Genomic DNA, 17,360 nt, shown 5'->3' with positions numbered 1-17,360 from the left:
CCATTCCTCTAACTGTAAAGGTATTTAGGAACTTTTCAATAAGACATTACTATACACGAGTTATCATGCACAGATATCAAAGTATGATTTCTCATTTCCTTTAACAGCCAAGGAGGTATTTTGCAAGGATTCCCACCATGATCAGACCAACAGCAACCTCAGTAACAATCTGTGAATTCCAGTGAGCTTGGTTCACCTCCTTCTAAAAGGGCTCCTGGATGCATGGTCCTGTCTCTTGGCTATGGAAGTTCTGATATTCCCTTGTTGGGGGCTGAGGTGTATTCCTTACCCTTTCTTTCTCTGTCTTAAATTCATTTAGAAGAGATCACTCTTGGAGAAATCAAGAGTCTGAATTCTACCACTACTTTGGCCCTGTATAGCAGATACCATTCATTTCATCCCGGCAGCAGTAACAAAAAGAATATGCTGTGATGGAAGGCCATAGTATGGACTGGTTCCTCTACTTTTTGCTAAGTACACAGAATTGTTATGAAAATTAAATGGCATAATAAATATAAGAATATGTGTCAGAACCTACAAGATATGCAGTATATCCCAGTTCCCTTCTCTCACCAATTAAGTGTATATCTGCTTATAGTACCCTGGTTTCTCTTAGCCATTTATTTACTTCTTATTCATACCTTGAGAAGAATCTAGCAATTTTCATTATAAGACATGTGAATAAAGGTCAATGATGAAAAGTAAAAGGTTGAAACAATATTAATTTGTATAGTTGACATACTTGTAATTTATCATCTGTGTAACACAAGAACTATGAAAAACAGGTATTATTACTATGTTTCAGATGATTAAACTGAGAATTGCATAAATTGAATTGTCTATGCATAGTACTGACCTTTATCTAGGAAGAGGTGAAACCAGGACCTGAATGCAATTTTCCCAAGCTAAACCCTGGGCTCTGCAGTCACACCACCACTTTGAAGAGCTGTCCATGGTACTGGCCTTCTCTGCTCAAAGTTCCATTAGATTCAGATGGCCAGAAGTAGACTCACTACTGTGTTAACCCTTGGTCCTTGACATCACTCTCTCACTTAACCTGTGTCCTGGGTGGTGCTGACTATTAAGTATTTCAATAGTATGCACACAGACCCAGGCTTCATCTGGCATTATTACAACCACATCTAAAGCCAGCACCAACTGTGACCTGGCTCAGCCATCAGCTTATTTGCTTGCTTTCTTAAAGATGTTTACCAAACCAGAATTGGGGCTGGGGAGGCCATAGTATTCAGCTTAAAATCTCTGAGTGAGAGTCTGGTTTCCAGTGACTTGACCTACATATTTAGGTTTTAGTTATAGAAAGTCAGAAATCAAAGGGGCCTTAGAAATTATCACATTTTCCCTATCACCAAATACATTTTTACTCTGATTTTTTATACTGGTTCCCTTCCTTTTACTTTGCTCAGTAATGACTGTTTTACTCATACTGCCAGTCCTCTTATGTTTTACTAGAGGCCCGGTGCACGAAATTCATGCAGGGGGGGTAGGGGTGTCCCTCAGCACAGCCTGCACCCTCTCCAATCTGGGACCCCTCAAGGGATGTCCGACTGCCCAATCAGGCCTAAACGGGCAGTTGGACATCCCTCTCACAATCCAGGACTGCTGGCTCCCAACTGCTCGCCTGCCTGCCTTCCTGATTGCCCCTAACCGCTTCTGCCTGCCAGCCTGATCACCCCCTAACTGCTCCCCTGCCAGCCTGTTTGCCCCTAACTGCCCTCCCCTGCAGGCCTGGTCACCCATAACTGCCCTCCCCTGCAGGCTTGATCACCCCCAACTGCCCTCCCTTGCAGGCCTGGTCCCTCCCACTTGCCCTCCCCTGCTGGCCATCTTGTGGTGGCCATCTTGTGTCCACATGGGGGCAGGATCTTTGACCACATGGAGGCAGCCATCTTGTGTGTTGGAGTGATGGTCAATCTGCATATTATTCTTTTATTAGATGGGATAGAGGCCTGGTGCATGGGTGGGGGCCAGCTGGTTTGCCCTGAAGGGTATCCCAGATCAGGGTGGGGGTTCCCTTGGGGCATGGGGCGGCCTGGGTGAGGGGCTTATGGTGGTTTGCAGGCCGGCCACGCCCCCTGGCAACCCAATCGGAGGCCCTGGTATCTGGGATTTATTTATCTTCTACAATTGAAACTTTGTAGCCTGGAGCAGAGCCACGCCTTCTGCTCGCTCCGTGGCGGCAGCCATTTTTGTTGAGATTTATGTATCTTCTATCATTGAAACTTTGTAGCATTGAGTGGAGGCCTGGGCCAGCAAGGGCAGGCAGAAAGCTTGGCTTCCGCCATTGCTGGGAAAACCCAAGCCTCCCTCCTGCTCTCATGGCTGCAGCCATCTTGGTTGGGTTTATTTGCATATTTGCTCCTGATTGGCTGATGGATGTGGCTTGAGGGTGTAGTGGAGGTATGGTCAATTTGCATATCACTCTTTTATTAGATAGGATTCTTGAAGTATGTGGTTTTTTTAGTTAAATTTGGGCTGGGAAACTAATCTAATCAAACTCCTACACAATAAAAAAATATATGCTACATAATCCCAAATTAACTGTCTCTCAGATCTACCTTACTGGCTCCAATGTCAGGGAACTCACCACATCCCAAGGACCCATTTTAATGATCCTTTATGGATCACTACAGATGTAGACCCCTTCTACCTATGATTTTTAATTTGAAAAAATATCACAAAAAAACACATATCTGAGAAATGTCTCTATTTGTAGTAACATTAAAGAATCCTGTTAACATTGGGTTAATCACATTTTGCCCATCTCTAGGAAATAAAATATGGCCCCCAGCAAAACCACGAGGGCTTATATCACAATTTCAATCCCATATCACTCAACTGAGAGTGATTTTAATTTCCCCACTTTTTTCATTCATCAACAGGTTAGAAGCACAGTTGCTGGGTCACTGTATCAAACAGGATACCAAATTTGATTATTTTGTCCATTAATAATTTAGAACTAGTCCTGGCAATTCACACTGAAGCCATTTCTACTGGGCTTTAACTATTTGGTTTAAGTACTGTGTTTGTGGCGGGGGGGGGGGGGGGGGGGGGGGAGGGAGAGGGAAGAATGAGACTATAAATATCTTTCTCTTCTTAACAAAAGCTGACATTTGACCTGCTTTGAGAGAAACAGTTCAGCAAACAGTGAAAGAGGCTAATAGATACTGGTACTAACTTGATTGGTTGGCTGATATAAAAAATTTCTTATCTAATTAGATTCTTGGGAAAATAAGAGTATTCAATATGACATCTACATGGTTCTCTGGGCTATTGTTTTTACAAGTCACAAAGGATCTAAATATATCAAGGCACTGAATTAAGCAATGGGCTAAATAATAACTGTCACATTCCTTAAGAGTATGCCCAATGTTTTCTCCTCCTGCTCTTTAAATAACATTATTAAAACTTCCATGTATAGGCATCAAGGTAAGGAGTACAAGTTCCCTGAGACCATCTGGCCAAAATGAGTTTTGCTTTCCCTACCCAGTGCCATTTATTTAACAGTAGTTTTGCCCTATTTTCCAGTGAGGTGATTCCTGAAACCAAAGTTTCATAGTATTGAATATTTTCTGTTGCTGTTCAGAACACTTTGGCTAATGTGTTGAAAAATTTATCCCTGTTTAAATGAAAATCAGCAAGTTATTTGAACTTAAAAAGTTCAAGTGAACTGTAATATGCCCCTTGTATCATCTAAAAAAAATTCCTCTATTCAAATATCCACTTAGCACAACACTGAGAGCTTATGCTTCTAATCCCGTTCTTCTCTCCCACTCTCCATGTACTCTGTATTCCAACCAAAATCCAAATCCCATCTTCCTCTCTCTTACTCTTCATTGTATTCCCTACAACAGGTACTCAGAAAGATCTATAACTGAACCACAATGTACTTGTGTAAATATTAATGTTAAGATGACTGAGAGGAGGCATAAAGTGAGGCTGATCACCTCACTTTAGGATGGTCTTTGAAAAGGCACAACTTTAAAAGAAAATATAAATAATACATTCAACTCATGTTTTACTAGTAAATTAAAAGTATTAATTCTGAGTCCACAGTAGTGTGGTCTCATGCTATTTTTCTCTATATACCAAATGAGAAAGATGTCAGAAGGAGCCAGCAGCAAGCAACAGCTTAAATAATTGACCACTGTTCTCAGCTCAAATGATGCTGCACTGCTTCCCGCAATGACTCAGCCTCCCCCGCAGCAACCATCAGTCTAGGCAAAAGACACCGCATCCTCTAGGTACAGCTCTGATTCTTCTCTGAATTGCATTCCATGTATTAAATACTGAAGGGCCAACTACCATTCTTCAACTGCCTCTCATAAAGGTCTCTTTGAAAACCACATCATCAGTAAAATTCAACAGACTTAACACCAAACAGACCCTAAAACCTGCAAAGTTATTTACCTCCTTGTCCAGCTTTGTTTGTGTCCACAGTCAGGTTTCCTCACCATCCACCAAATGTGCTTATTCCCTCAGCCATAGACCTGGATCTACTTCCCTTTTTTATTTTTCAAATTCTACCAATTATCTAAAATGCTGACCCAGATTTCATCTTTTCCATTACCTAAAAGTGATCAGACTTCCTTTGCACTCATCATGAGACACATCATCTTTTGAACTACCTGGAACTTGCCACCTGAGTAAACTTGCTGAAGACCCTTGTTCATTTGAATTATAATATGTTAATGGAGGCAATCATATCGCAGGCTTCTCTTTTGGAAAACTTCTGAGAGCACATTACCAAACATAGTGCTTGCAGGGCAGACACTCAATTTAGTTGAAAAAAAATATCAGTGAATTATCCTAAGACCAAAAATTACACATAAGTTAAAGGAAGACCCTTAACTATGAGTTAGCACAGGTTCTGTGTCTCCTGAGAGTTTACTCTCCCCTCTAAAGTGTAATTATCTTTTTCTCCATCAGCAACAGGCAAAATTAAAAATTCAAAAAGCTATGATGTCTGATATTTTATTTAAAGCGTAGCTAAAGTTAAAGAAAATTCTCTCGCAACTATAACCATTCCACATTCATTCACCAAATTACTTTTAGCACAATTAAAATTAAGAGTAATGATACACATTCTTCACATTAATCATGGTTCTAAATATATATATATATATATATATATATATATATATATATATGTATTTTAGTTTGTATATAAATACACATGTGTGTATGTAAACACACACATGTGGGCAAACATGTTTGTGTGTGCATATGTACTCACATATGATGGAAAGTAAATATAATAGTTTTCCAAAGTGCTTTTTAAAAGTAATCAAAAATAATTTTATCAAGTACTGTATTATTTACTCATATTAAAACAGAATTACTTTTAACATTCCATAAGTAAAGCATAGCTGGTTTGTTAAAAGCAGAAAGTAGAACTCATATATTATCCTGCCAATATGCTCCATGGAACAATCCCCAAAATTATATACATATACTAGTGGCCTGGTGCACGAAATTCGTGCATGGGGGGGTCCCTCAGCCCAGCCTATGCCTTCACCCTCTCCAATCAGGGACCCCTTGGGGGATGTCTGACTGCTGGACATCCCTCTCCCAATCTGGGACCACTCGTTCCTAACCACTCACCTGCCTGCCTGCCTGATAGCCCCTAACATCTCTGCCTGCCTGCCTGATTGCCCCTAACCCCTCTGCCTGCCTGCCTGATCGCCCCCAAGTGCCCTCCCCTGCTGGCCTTATCCCCCTAACTGTTCTCCCCTGCCGGCCTGATTAGGTAATGAAACCTCACTGACAAGTCAATGAGGTTTTATTAAGTAAGTTTTATTTTTCTAAAAAGTGGATTAAAAGTAAAGTTTTATTTTTCTAAAAAGTGGATTAAAAGTAAAGAGACCTGCCCTAGCCGGCTTGGCTCAGTGGATAGAACGTCGGCCTGCAGAATGAAAGGTCCCAGGTTCAATTCCCGTCAAGGGCATATGCCTGGGCTGCAGGCTCGATCCCCAGTAGGGGACATGTAGGAGGCAGCCGATCAGTGATTCTCTCTCATCATTGATCTTTATCTTTCTCTTTCTCTCTCTCTCTCTCTCTCTCTCTCTCTCTCTCTCTCTCTCTCCTCTCTCTCCCCCTATCCCTTCCTCTCTGAAATCAATAAAAATATATTAAAAAAAAAAAAGGTAAAGAGACCTGAAATTCTAGCCCTGACAACCAATAGTTGTGTGAAAGGGAAAATGCATAACCTGTTAGTGCCTCAATTTCTTCACCCAAGAAATGAAAACCAACAGCATCTCACACCAGATTTTTGAGAATTATATTAGAATATGCATTTAAGAGCACTTTTTAAACTATAAAAAAATCATTATTAAAATAAGGGATATATTATGTCTTAAGTGGTCTTACATGAAAGGTGTAATTTTAAGTTGGTTTCTTACGTTTGAAAAAAAAAACTAAGTGTAATTTAACTGAATTAAAGAACATTATTTAATGCACAAGCTTTAGAAAGAAGTTATAATAATTACCCCTGTGGGACATCGTACTGTTTTCTCACTATTTGTAAACAGGCATCACCTATGATAATAAATAAAAGAAGCCCATACTCTGACTCTTCATGAAGGTGCTTTAATCATTACTCATCAGTAAGGTACTAAAATATAAAATTTATAAGGAAAATACTTGATGACATATCAAATATTCAGAAAACAAAACAAAACAGGAGAATCAAAATTACAGCAGTATTTTCTTGGTATTTGGCTAACTACAAGTATATCTTGTTTTTCCAGATGGTGGTATTCCCATGTGTGAAAGGCAGGGTGAATTCACTTCATGAGATATAAGTTTCACACTAGTTTTTCTCAGCTGTCATTAAATTGGAATGCTTAAATGTCAGGATGTTTTGAAAGTGAATTTCAAAAATATATATTATTTATTTTTCCCATCCAGAAACTTCAGATTTTCTTAGAAAAATGCATTTTTTCTCTATCTAAATCAAGCTAATTCTGATCTTACTCTCAAGTAGAATTTTTACATAGAAGAAAAGGATAAAGGTTCCTCTTCTACAATATAAAAACAAGAACTCCATAGGATTAAGACTGCTTTTCTTTGAATACCTGGAGCTAAAAATCGGTTTAGATGAACTAAGCACTTGGCCCTTTTCCCAGCTTCCAGCCTATGTTGCTTCTGGTCAACTATATAGAAAATGCAGAAATTTATTGACATGCATTTCTAATTGTTTCTGGTATGGTTCATTGGGGTTAAAAGCAAAACTTGCTAAACTCCATGTCCCCAAAGTGAGAATTTCCCAAACACTATGCAGCTAACTTACATCACCCCCGCAAAGGTGACATCATTGTGCCCTAGCTGCTTTGGCTCAGTGGATACAGTGTTGGCCTTAACTCGCAGTTGACAGGCCACGAGTCGACTGCGAGTTTGACATGCTTGAACTAAAGGATTCCAGGTTCAATTCCGGTCAAGGGCACGTACTTGGTTGCAGGCTCGATCCGAAGCCCTGGTCAGGGTGCGTGTGGAAGGCAACCAATTGATGTGCCTCGCTCACATCAATGTTTCTCTCTTTGTGTTGTTCTCCCTCCCTTTCACTCAAACTAAACTACCCTGATGCTGGACTGGACTACGCCCTAACATGGAACAGAGATTCTGGACACTAACTCTGATTCTAGCCCTATTGAAACCACAGCCACACTTCCTTTATGGTGGGACTGAGGGAGTGGGGACCTTGGAAACTCATGGATTTAATTCCACAGAAATAAAGCTTTCTACAATATCGCATCCTCCTGTGGGGGCCTCCAGAAATTCTTATTCCACACGTACCCCAAGTGCAAAAGGTGGGGATGAAGACCCCTCTCCACTGGTAACAAGGGGAACTGGTAGGATTCAGTAGGGAGCTATCATGCAGATTTCAGGCCCTCCCTGGAAAGATAGTTTATACTCTCACCTATAGTCTCATTTACAAGTTATCTTTGTCTCTAGAAAAAGATGTTTAAATATAAAAAATGTGCAGATTAAAAAAAATAGCATTTCTCTATTTGTTGACTCCCCAAATACTTTAGTTCCTCATCAGATAAGGGGTAATTTATGAGCAGAAGGGGGGGGCGTATTTTAATAAAGCTTCCCATCCCTGGAAATAGGAAGAATTTTATACATTTTTATATTCCACTGCAATAAGCCACTGAAAATGAACAAAATATAAAAAGACAGTGTCTCCTAAAAATAGACCCTATAACTTAGGGCTAGAACTATGTCATGCAGTATTTTTTAAATTCTATTTAAAGCTCAGTCATAAATTCCCTTGAGGGAAAAAAAACACACTTAACTGGCATAAAGAAAAAGTGGTACCAATAATTCATTTGAGATTTCAGTCCTGGTTAATGAATGACCTAGAACCTATCGCTTGATGACTCAGTTGATGTGGCAAAGAGGGAGTAGTCCTAGGCATTTATTTGTTAAGATAAACTGCTGGCAAGTCCTTTTCTGGTTTGTGAACTGAAACCACAAACTTCCTTGGGCCTCTGCTTCTTAATCCATAAAATGGGGCAGGGGCGGGGTGTGCTGAGATAACCAGGAGAGTGCTAAAATCACTTGCAATTAAAATTCTGGTATCTATTTTGGTGATTGTTCATTTGACGTATCAATTTGGCTAGGCTAGAATATCCAGTTGTTCAAACACTAATTGAGGTAGCATTGTGAAGATAGTCTGCAAATGTAGTCAACATCACAGTCAGTTGGCTGTAAGTAAAGATTACCTTTGATAATGGGGGTGGGCCTCATCCAATCAACTGAATTCAATTGAGAACAAAACTGAGATTACCTTGAGGAAGAAATTCTGCCTTCAGATCCTGCTGGTTCTGTTTCCCTGGAAAACCCTACCAAATACCATTTCTACCTGATGGAGTGCTATTTATAGTGTATAAAAGGTAGATAATAAATTAGGAAAGGGAGAAAATAGCATGCAAAGCTCTTTAAAAAATGCTGTGGTACCCCCCCCCCCACATTAGGATTATATTCATGCAAATCTCATTCTAAAAAAAAAAAAAGACAAATCATCTTTAGATTAAATTCACCAAGTAGAATAAATACAACAGAACTCAACTTGAATGCCTACTATGCACCAGGACTTTGATATGCAAATAAGACATGGCACATGCTCTCTGGGAACTTAAGAGTCTGGTGGGATATATGGATAAATAAATCATTTCAATATACAGCAAGTCCTCAAATAACATTATTTTGTTCAATGTAATTGCATTGCTATGTTGATGAGATGCTGTAGGAACTTAACTCTTGTTTATATCAAATAACCTATGGCAAAATTGATTTGTTAAACGTCATTTTGCTTAAAGTAAAAAAAACAACAACACCTAACTATTGACTACATGAAGGACTTAATATAATTGGGGTAAGTACCTAAAAATATGTAAACAACCCATCAGATCTTAGAATAGACAATTTCACCCATTTGGATAAGAAGACAAGGTTGGGGAAAGCTTCTTGGGGCCTGGCTGATTCTCAAATCAGTACATATAAGTAAGCCAGAAGGATAGACATGGTGAAATTTTTTTCTCAGGTAGAAGCTACTACATGACATAAAACAAATGCAACAAAAACCAGTATATGCTGGAAAGTACACCTATTTCAATGCTGTTATAGATCAGAACATAAGGTAGGGGATGATGAGAACAGAGGATGCAAGAGAAAGGAGTGATCAAATGGCAATGAGCCTTCCATGCCATGCTAAAGACCTCAGTTTTTTTAAGCTTTTGTTTTATTTTAGTTTTAATTTATTCACATAATTGTGTAATTATTACTAGACTAAGTTTTAAACACTTCCATCACCCTACGAAGTTTCCTGAGCCCATTCTTACTCAATGCTGACTCCCACCCATAGGCAACCACTGACTTGCCTTCCATCTCTATGGTTTTACCTTCTCTAGATATGGCATATAAGTAGAATCACACACCAGGTAGTTTTAAATATTTGGGTTCTTTCACTCAGCATAAAACATGAGTTTCATCCATGTTGTTACATATATCAGTAGAGTTCAGTTCCTTTTAATAGCTGAGTAGTATTCCTTTGCATATTATACCATATTTTATTTATTCATTCACCATGAACATTTGGATTGCTTCCAGTTTGGGGGGAATTTTGAATAAATATTTGTATACAAGTCTGTGTGTACATATGTTTTATTTATTTATTTTGCAAGTACAAAAATACACATTTATTACATAACTTATGGTAGTAAACTTTGTCAAGCTATATTATACAATTTAAAACATTTTAGATAAAGCCTAGGTCTAATATAGGTTAACAGTATAATAAGATGAAATATTCTTCACATCATACAATGTAATACTTAACATCAATACTAACAACTATTCACATTAAGTATTATAGGAGTATCTAAGGGAAAAAAGAGCATAGACATGGTTATTCAAGAACCTCAACATCTATTTTCTTCTATCCTTCAAATCTGGTGAGTAATTTTCTACTCATCAATATGGGGGGCAGGGGGAGGACCTAGAACTATTATTTTGTTAACTAGAGAGGAAATTTCTTCCAGAAAGGCACTGAAAGATTAAGAGCTTCATTTACAACTTGGGGTCCAGACAGTAATAGTGCCTAAGGATAAGGGAAATCCCTGAGGCCTTTATAAGCCACAAAAGATGTATATGGACACACAGGAGTCTAACTATAGGAGTGGTCGGTTACAAGTTGACATCTACTTCACATCTGTGACTGAGATAGCCAGGCCATGAAGGAGTTCTTTGGACCCAGAGTTCTAAACGCTAATGATACAGGGCAAAGAGGTTAGGTAGCACCAATAGCTAATACTGAAAAACTTCTTATATTTTACAGAAAACATTACTTTTTTCCCCCTATAACTGAGAAGTGCCACATTTAGGACAACAGGGAAAGAACATTTGACACAAAGTTTCCTGGTGGCTCAGAAAAACAATTTGGAATAAGTTAGTTTGTGGGAGAAAGGTCCATCTAATGGTGGACTAGAGAGACCCAATGGATTCTAAGCAACTTCTTGTAAGTTAAAATGAAGGAACATGTATATCCATCTCTGACTCTATTCCTTCATATCGATTTGCAAGGCGATAATCCAGGAGATGTACCAGTGTGAACTTTAAGGAGAGAGGAGAACTGTCTTATGAAATAAACTTATGGGGCATAAACTATCGGTAAACCTTGAATCACTGGGAAAAATAAATGAAAAAACTTCTGGAGGTGAGGACATCCAAATCCAGTGATTGCAAAGAAGGCCGGCCTGACAGCCAAGACGCCTTCTCTCTCTGCTAGTATCCCTACAATCACACAACAGGACCAATCCCATGCTCTAACAAGGAAAAGCCTCCCAAACACTTAGGTGATGCAAATGGTCTCAATAAAGAGAATCATTTTGTTTTCCTAAGTATTAGCAATGATTAATTATCTTTATGCTCTCTATTCCAGGGATTTTATACCAAAAAAGTCAAAATTATTATCTTGATGTCATTATTAGCCCAATTTAAGTTCTTCTAGACATCAGCTTCGTGTGGTTAAATGTCTTTCATTGAATTTTGTCCCCAACATCACTAACTACTGCAGGACCTGAGTCTGGGCTAGACACACCATCCACAATCCAAGAGCTGGGTGGGGATCTCGCACAAGGTGGAGTACCAGGAGGGCACTGCCCCAAATGCTTTCCTTCCTGGTGGGACTTCATATAAAGCATGAGGCTGGCTTCCTCTAGAGCAGTGGTTCTCAACCTTTCTAATGCCACCACCCTTTAATACAGTTCCTCATGTTGTGGTGACCCCCAACCATAAAATTATTTTCGTTGCTACTTCATAACTGTAATTTTGCTACTGTTAATGAATCGTAATGTAAATATCTGTGTTTTCCAATGGTCTTAGGCGACCCTGCTAGCGGTTCTCAATGAGGAACTGTATTAAAGGGTCACAGCATTAGAAAGGTTGAGAACCACTGCTCTAGGGGCATGTCTTTCTGTTACTCTTGCAGGGAGCTGGCTCCTGGAACACCAGAAGCATGAGGAGGTGGCTCCGGGGTTCTTTCAGAGAAGCTATTTTCTTTTCCTCCGATCTGGATGCCCTTGCTTTCCTTTTGAGGGGCCAGTTTTTCAAAGTGGCCAAACCATTTCTCCACCGTGCGCTGGGTGAAGAGCTACAGAATGCATTTGTGAATGACCTTCTGCAGTGTCATTTTTTTATAAGCTGGGCAGCTGCTGGTCTGCCTGGAGGAGGTACCAGGCATTCGAGAAATGAGACTAGAACTGTAAAAGTCAGAAGAAAGTTCTGCCTGCTTGCTTTGAGCCTGAAAAGTGTCATCATTGGAGAGGAAGTTTAGGTGGGAGTCAATATAGAATGGGCAGCAATCTGAGCAAAAGCACAGTCTTGGGGGCTCACTGATGAGCCAGATGGGGAAGTGCCTGGGGAGGAGAAGCAAATGTTTAATCTTGAGGGTCAAGTCTTCTTAGTGTGTTGCTCTGAGACACTCCTCTTGCCCACCTCGATCCTCATGACTGAACTCTGGTTAATATGCGTTTACCCTTCCATTTTCAAAGACTTGGGCCGTTTGAGATGATCCTCCTCTCCACACAAGTGACCAGCTCCGTAGTTAGTTTTCTTTTGTTTCTTTGAAAACATCCTCCTGAGATAGCTCAGTTTGCAGGGCTGGTCATCAACGTTGGGCTCTGAGCAGTGCTGCTGCCTCTTTGAACTCTTGAGGGCATCCGTTGTGTGCGGAAGGGCATCACCTGATGTATCTGAATCGAAGGGCTGGCTCCTGGGATGATCATGTGAGGACATGTGACTGCAAGATGCCACAGAAATGGCCGCTGGCTTGGATGCAGGGAGAAGCTTCACAGGATTTCCTTCATTACCAAACAAGCTTTCCTTCTTAGCATTTGTGTTAGTGGCCCTTTTCTTGATATCGGTGCCTGTAACTAAACTCTGTTTAAAATACGTCTTACCCTCTTCCTGTAGGGGTTGATTCTGCTTCAGATGGTCCTCCTCTTTTTGTGAGAGAATCGCATCACAGCTGGACTTGCGTAGCCTTTCCTGCCTGAGAGAGGAAAGCTTTGAGTCTAGATAGCTGGTGCTGGGCTCCGAGCAGCGCTGGTGTTGCCTCAGGCTTTCTGGAGCACCTGCTGCAGCTGTGGACCAGCTGGGTGTGGTCATGCCAGACAGGGGCCCAGCAGGGTCCTGCAGTGTGGGCTCTCCATACAGTACCATAACGGTGATGGGCTTGGATTCAAGAGGACATTCCTTTTGAATGTCTTTGTGTTTAGAACGGTCTACGTCAAAGTCGCTCGGGGTTAAAAGACCAACCACCGCAGGCTGGTCAAGGTCATCATCACTAGGGGTCAAGGTCATCATCACTAGGGGTCAAGGTCATCATTACTAGGGGTCAAGGCAGAGTCCATGCTTCTGCTCCCCTGACCGAGGTTCGTCACCAAGTCACCACACGGGGCCTCAGCATCCGCATCCGCTCACCTTCCAAGCTGCCATTACAGAAGTCAGTCATCTGTAAGCAAGAGATGTGGGAGGCATTCTTAGTATCACATCTCGCGGAAACCTCTCCGAAGAGGGAAGTGGTTTCTTCTCCAAATATTCGACAGTAATTTTCAATCAGAAATGGAATAAGCAGAGTAACCTTATTTATAAATTCATTTTCTAGTTCTGGTTGGAGGAGGTAGGAGGCCAATGAATGCTTGTAGTGATGCATACTGCTAAATTAAATGCTGGCATCTGATTGGATGAGGAATGTTGCTCAATGTTGCGTAAGACCCCAAAAAGGTACCGTAGTAGAACAACATTGGCTCTCAGAAGCTGGTCTAACAGCCTGTGAATTGTATTTATTTTCTCTTCATCATTTCCTTGATCCATGACACAGACCCAGTGATGACAGAGATCTGATGAGAAAATACTACCAGGAATATTTCGTAGAAAATCCTTTAAAATGGATGCTATCACAAAAAAAATAGACTCACTATAGAATTCAGTTTCTCCTTCAGCTCTCTGCAAGATTTCACGTTGGCTGACAGATTGAAGATGCCTTTCGTGCGAGGTCCTTTCTGATCAAGAATGAAAAGCCTATCTGAGACAGGTTTGGGCAGACTGTCATTCTCACAGATACGTGGCAGAGACACTCCAAAGAGCTGTCCTGGAGTAGGAGAGGTTGGTGACAAGGGCAAGTTACCCGGGTGAGTACTAGAATCCTGCTGTATGCTACACCTTCTCCTTTTAAATGTCTTCTGACCTGACTGGCTCAGCTGCTGGGCAGCAGCCTGGTGGCTGGGCTGCAGGGTGAACTGGCACCGCCTCTCCCGGGGCAGCTGTTCCATGAGGAAGCGTTCCCGGGGGACGGACGGGCTGAATCCCTTATTGTTATAGTTTTAGAACAGGCACAGTCCCCAATGCCCTTGGTGACGATTTTGGGGAGAATGCTCTTCGGACAGCCCTTCTCCTTCTCTAGGCTGAGGCATCTCCAGAGGAGGGAGAGCCATTTGCCCTTCTGCTCTGGGGAACGGGAAGTGGCCACGAAGTTCACCGTGGGTCCGCCCAGGACAAACGATCTCATGGCATCGGTACTGCCTTCTCCCACTTCATCCACACAGCTTGCTGCCCACATGCCACTCAGTTTTATTTTAGTTTTCCTCCTGAAGTTGTTATATTTGATTTTGGCCACAACCAACCGGTCACTGAACAGGAAGAGGTGCCCCTCCCGCCTCTGCGGGCCTCTCTTGAGTTCTACCAGGCCATCAGGTAGCAGGGCGCTACCGGGGCACAGGAAGGATGACAGAAACGCACGCGTGTCCACACCTGCAGGAGGCCTCTCCCTGGCAGCTGGCTGTTTTTGGCAGGGCGTTATCAAGGGTAAGAGGTGGAGCCTGCCTCCTCCTTCCCACTAGTGCTTTCATTCTCCTCCTGGCGAGTTGCTGAGCCCTGTGGGGCACCACAGCCCTGATGACTTCTGCAGACCCAGGGTCCAGCGCCTGTGGGGCTGGGAAAGGCAATGTCCCACCTTGGCCCCGCCCCCCATGGGGGACTGGGCTGCCTGCCTACCCTGTGGTGGATGGAGAGGAGGGCGGAGCCTGCTGGGTGGCTCAGAGGTGTTAGACTCACACACAGAGAGTTCGCAGAGTACAGAGTTCGGGGAGATGTGGGAGAAGACCAAGGGTGCTGGGGGGTGACCTGGGAGGTGGTGTTGCCACGGGGCGGATAAGATGGGAAGTTCTAGAATTAGAACATGGCACCCTCAAGCCTCTGGCGTTAAATCCCCCTCGTGATGGGGTCACGTACCCCCCCCCCCGTGGGAGTGTCCGGAGGGAGGGCACCAGCAAGCAGGTCTGGTGCTGGGCAGTAAGTGGGGGGGTAGGCAGGGCAGGCAGGGAAGGGAGGGATAACGGCATCTCTGCCAGCTCAGTGTCCTCACCTTCTTTGTGCCTGGCCTCTCTGGTGCAGACACCTGTCAAGGAGGAGGATCTCCCAGCCTGCCCCCTTAGAGTCTCCTGCTTTGCTGGCAGATGTGCCTGATCTCTCAGCTGAGCAGTTTCCGTAAGTCAGCGGTGTCCCAGGCATTCATTTCACGTGGGCGGCTGGCTCATCAGTAAGAGGCAGAAGACCATCCTACCACCCTCGACTCTTCCACCACCCTCCCCTTCCCCCTCCCCCAGACTCCTAGCCCAACCTCCCTACCCCCCAGCTCCCCAACTCCCCTCCCTCCCCTCCCACCAGAGCAAAGCTCAGTAAAGCAGGAAGGCAGGACTCAGCCCTAAGCCAAGCGCCCTCCAATCTGTTTTCATTTCATTTGGGTAGAAATCTAGAAGTATAATCGCTGCGTCTTATGGGTAATGTATATTTAACTTTTAAAGAAATTTCCAAAATATTTTCCAAAGGGGCTTACCATAAAATTAACTTAGACTGTCTCTTGGCATTGATGGGGAGCCATTAACAGGATTAAGATGGGGATTATCATAGCTAATTAATTCTTAAATCATCTACTTACACAATGAAGACTGACTTCTAAAAACCAAGATTATAAAGGTCCCAGTTAGAACATTACTGTAACCTTCCAGGTGGAAGATGAACCACAAACTCAGAGAGGAAGGATGGACTCAGTAAATATTCAGGACATAAAATAAACAGGACTGTGTGACTGATTTGATATATAGGAGTGAAGCAGAGAATTCTATGTCTCCTAGGTTTCAGGCTTTAGCAGATGGATGAATACTAGTGAACAGAACTCAGGTACAGAGCCATTAGGTTTGAAGTTTAAGTAAATATGTCACAGGTAACTGAATATATACATATATATAAAGTATAATATGCTAATTAGACCGTATGTCCTTCCGGATGACCTTCTGGATGAAGCCAGGACTGTGAGGGAAGCCCGGGTCCCGGGTGCCAGAGGGAAGCTGGTGCTGGAAGCCGGGGGAAGGAAGGCCTACTCTTGCATGAATTTCATGCATCAGGCCTCTAATTTTTATATATATATATATAAACATATATATATATATAAATTATATATATATACACACACACATATATATATGAGTCTGAACCTCTAGGGAGAGGTGACAGCAAGAGACAGATTTATGGAGTCACACTATGTATCTGATTTGTAAAACTGGAAAAGCAGATGAGATTACACAGGGAGAACATGTATCCAGAGAGCAGTTATGGGTCAAGGAGGGAACCTTACACATCACTAATAAATAAAATCTAGGCAGAGGTAGAAGGCCAACGAAAAAAGACCAAGAAAAAACAACACACACACACAGAAAGTAGAGGGAGAATAGGTAAAGAGAAGGATCACCCGGCTAGTGTGGCTCAGTGGCTGAGTGTCAACCCATGAATCAAGAGGTCACTGGTTCTATTCCCATTCAGGGCACATGCTTGGGTGGCCAGCTTAATCTCCAGTGGGGGCGTGCAGCCAATGGATGATGTTTCTCTCTCATGGATGTTTCTATCTCTCTACCCCTCTCCCATCCTCTCCCCCGCACCAAAAAAAAAAAAAAAAAAAAAAAAAAAAAAAAATCAATAATATAAAAAAAATCTATAATAATAAAAGCGTAATATGCTAATTAGACCGGACAGCCGGATGACCTTCCAGACGACCTTCAAGTCAAAGCCAGGGCTGTGAGGGCTGAGCTCCTTGCACGAATTTCGTGTATCGGGCCTCTAGTATTAAAATAAAAAAGAGATAGAAGCGGATAAACAAACCCCAAGGAAGTAGTTTCTCAAATGAGTGTAAGCAAGCCCAGGAGGAACAAGGAGGTGGCAGTGGGTGGTAATTAGAACAATCATTCCAAGTGTCTGGCTGCTCTGGGACCAAGCAAACCGCTGTG

At 42.1% G+C, this 17,360-nt stretch overlaps 1 protein-coding gene and 1 pseudogene across 2 annotated transcripts in view; both read right to left on the bottom strand.

Moving 5' to 3' along the window:
• Positions 1-17,360, bottom strand: part of SH3GL2 (SH3 domain containing GRB2 like 2, endophilin A1) — a 193,887-nt gene that overhangs the window by 42,366 nt on the left and 134,161 nt on the right. The gene's annotated exons all lie outside the window — the stretch shown is intronic.
• On the bottom strand, positions 11,980-15,020 carry LOC307111091 (rho GTPase-activating protein 20-like; annotated as a pseudogene). The gene has a single exon. The product of its transcript is annotated as a rho GTPase-activating protein 20-like (transcript).

The sequence above is a fragment of the Cnephaeus nilssonii genome, assembly GCF_951640355.1.
Source record: "Cnephaeus nilssonii genome assembly, chromosome: 14".
Lineage (NCBI taxonomy): Eukaryota > Metazoa > Chordata > Mammalia > Chiroptera > Vespertilionidae > Cnephaeus > Cnephaeus nilssonii.
This window is presented reverse-complemented; position numbering and strand designations above follow the sequence as displayed.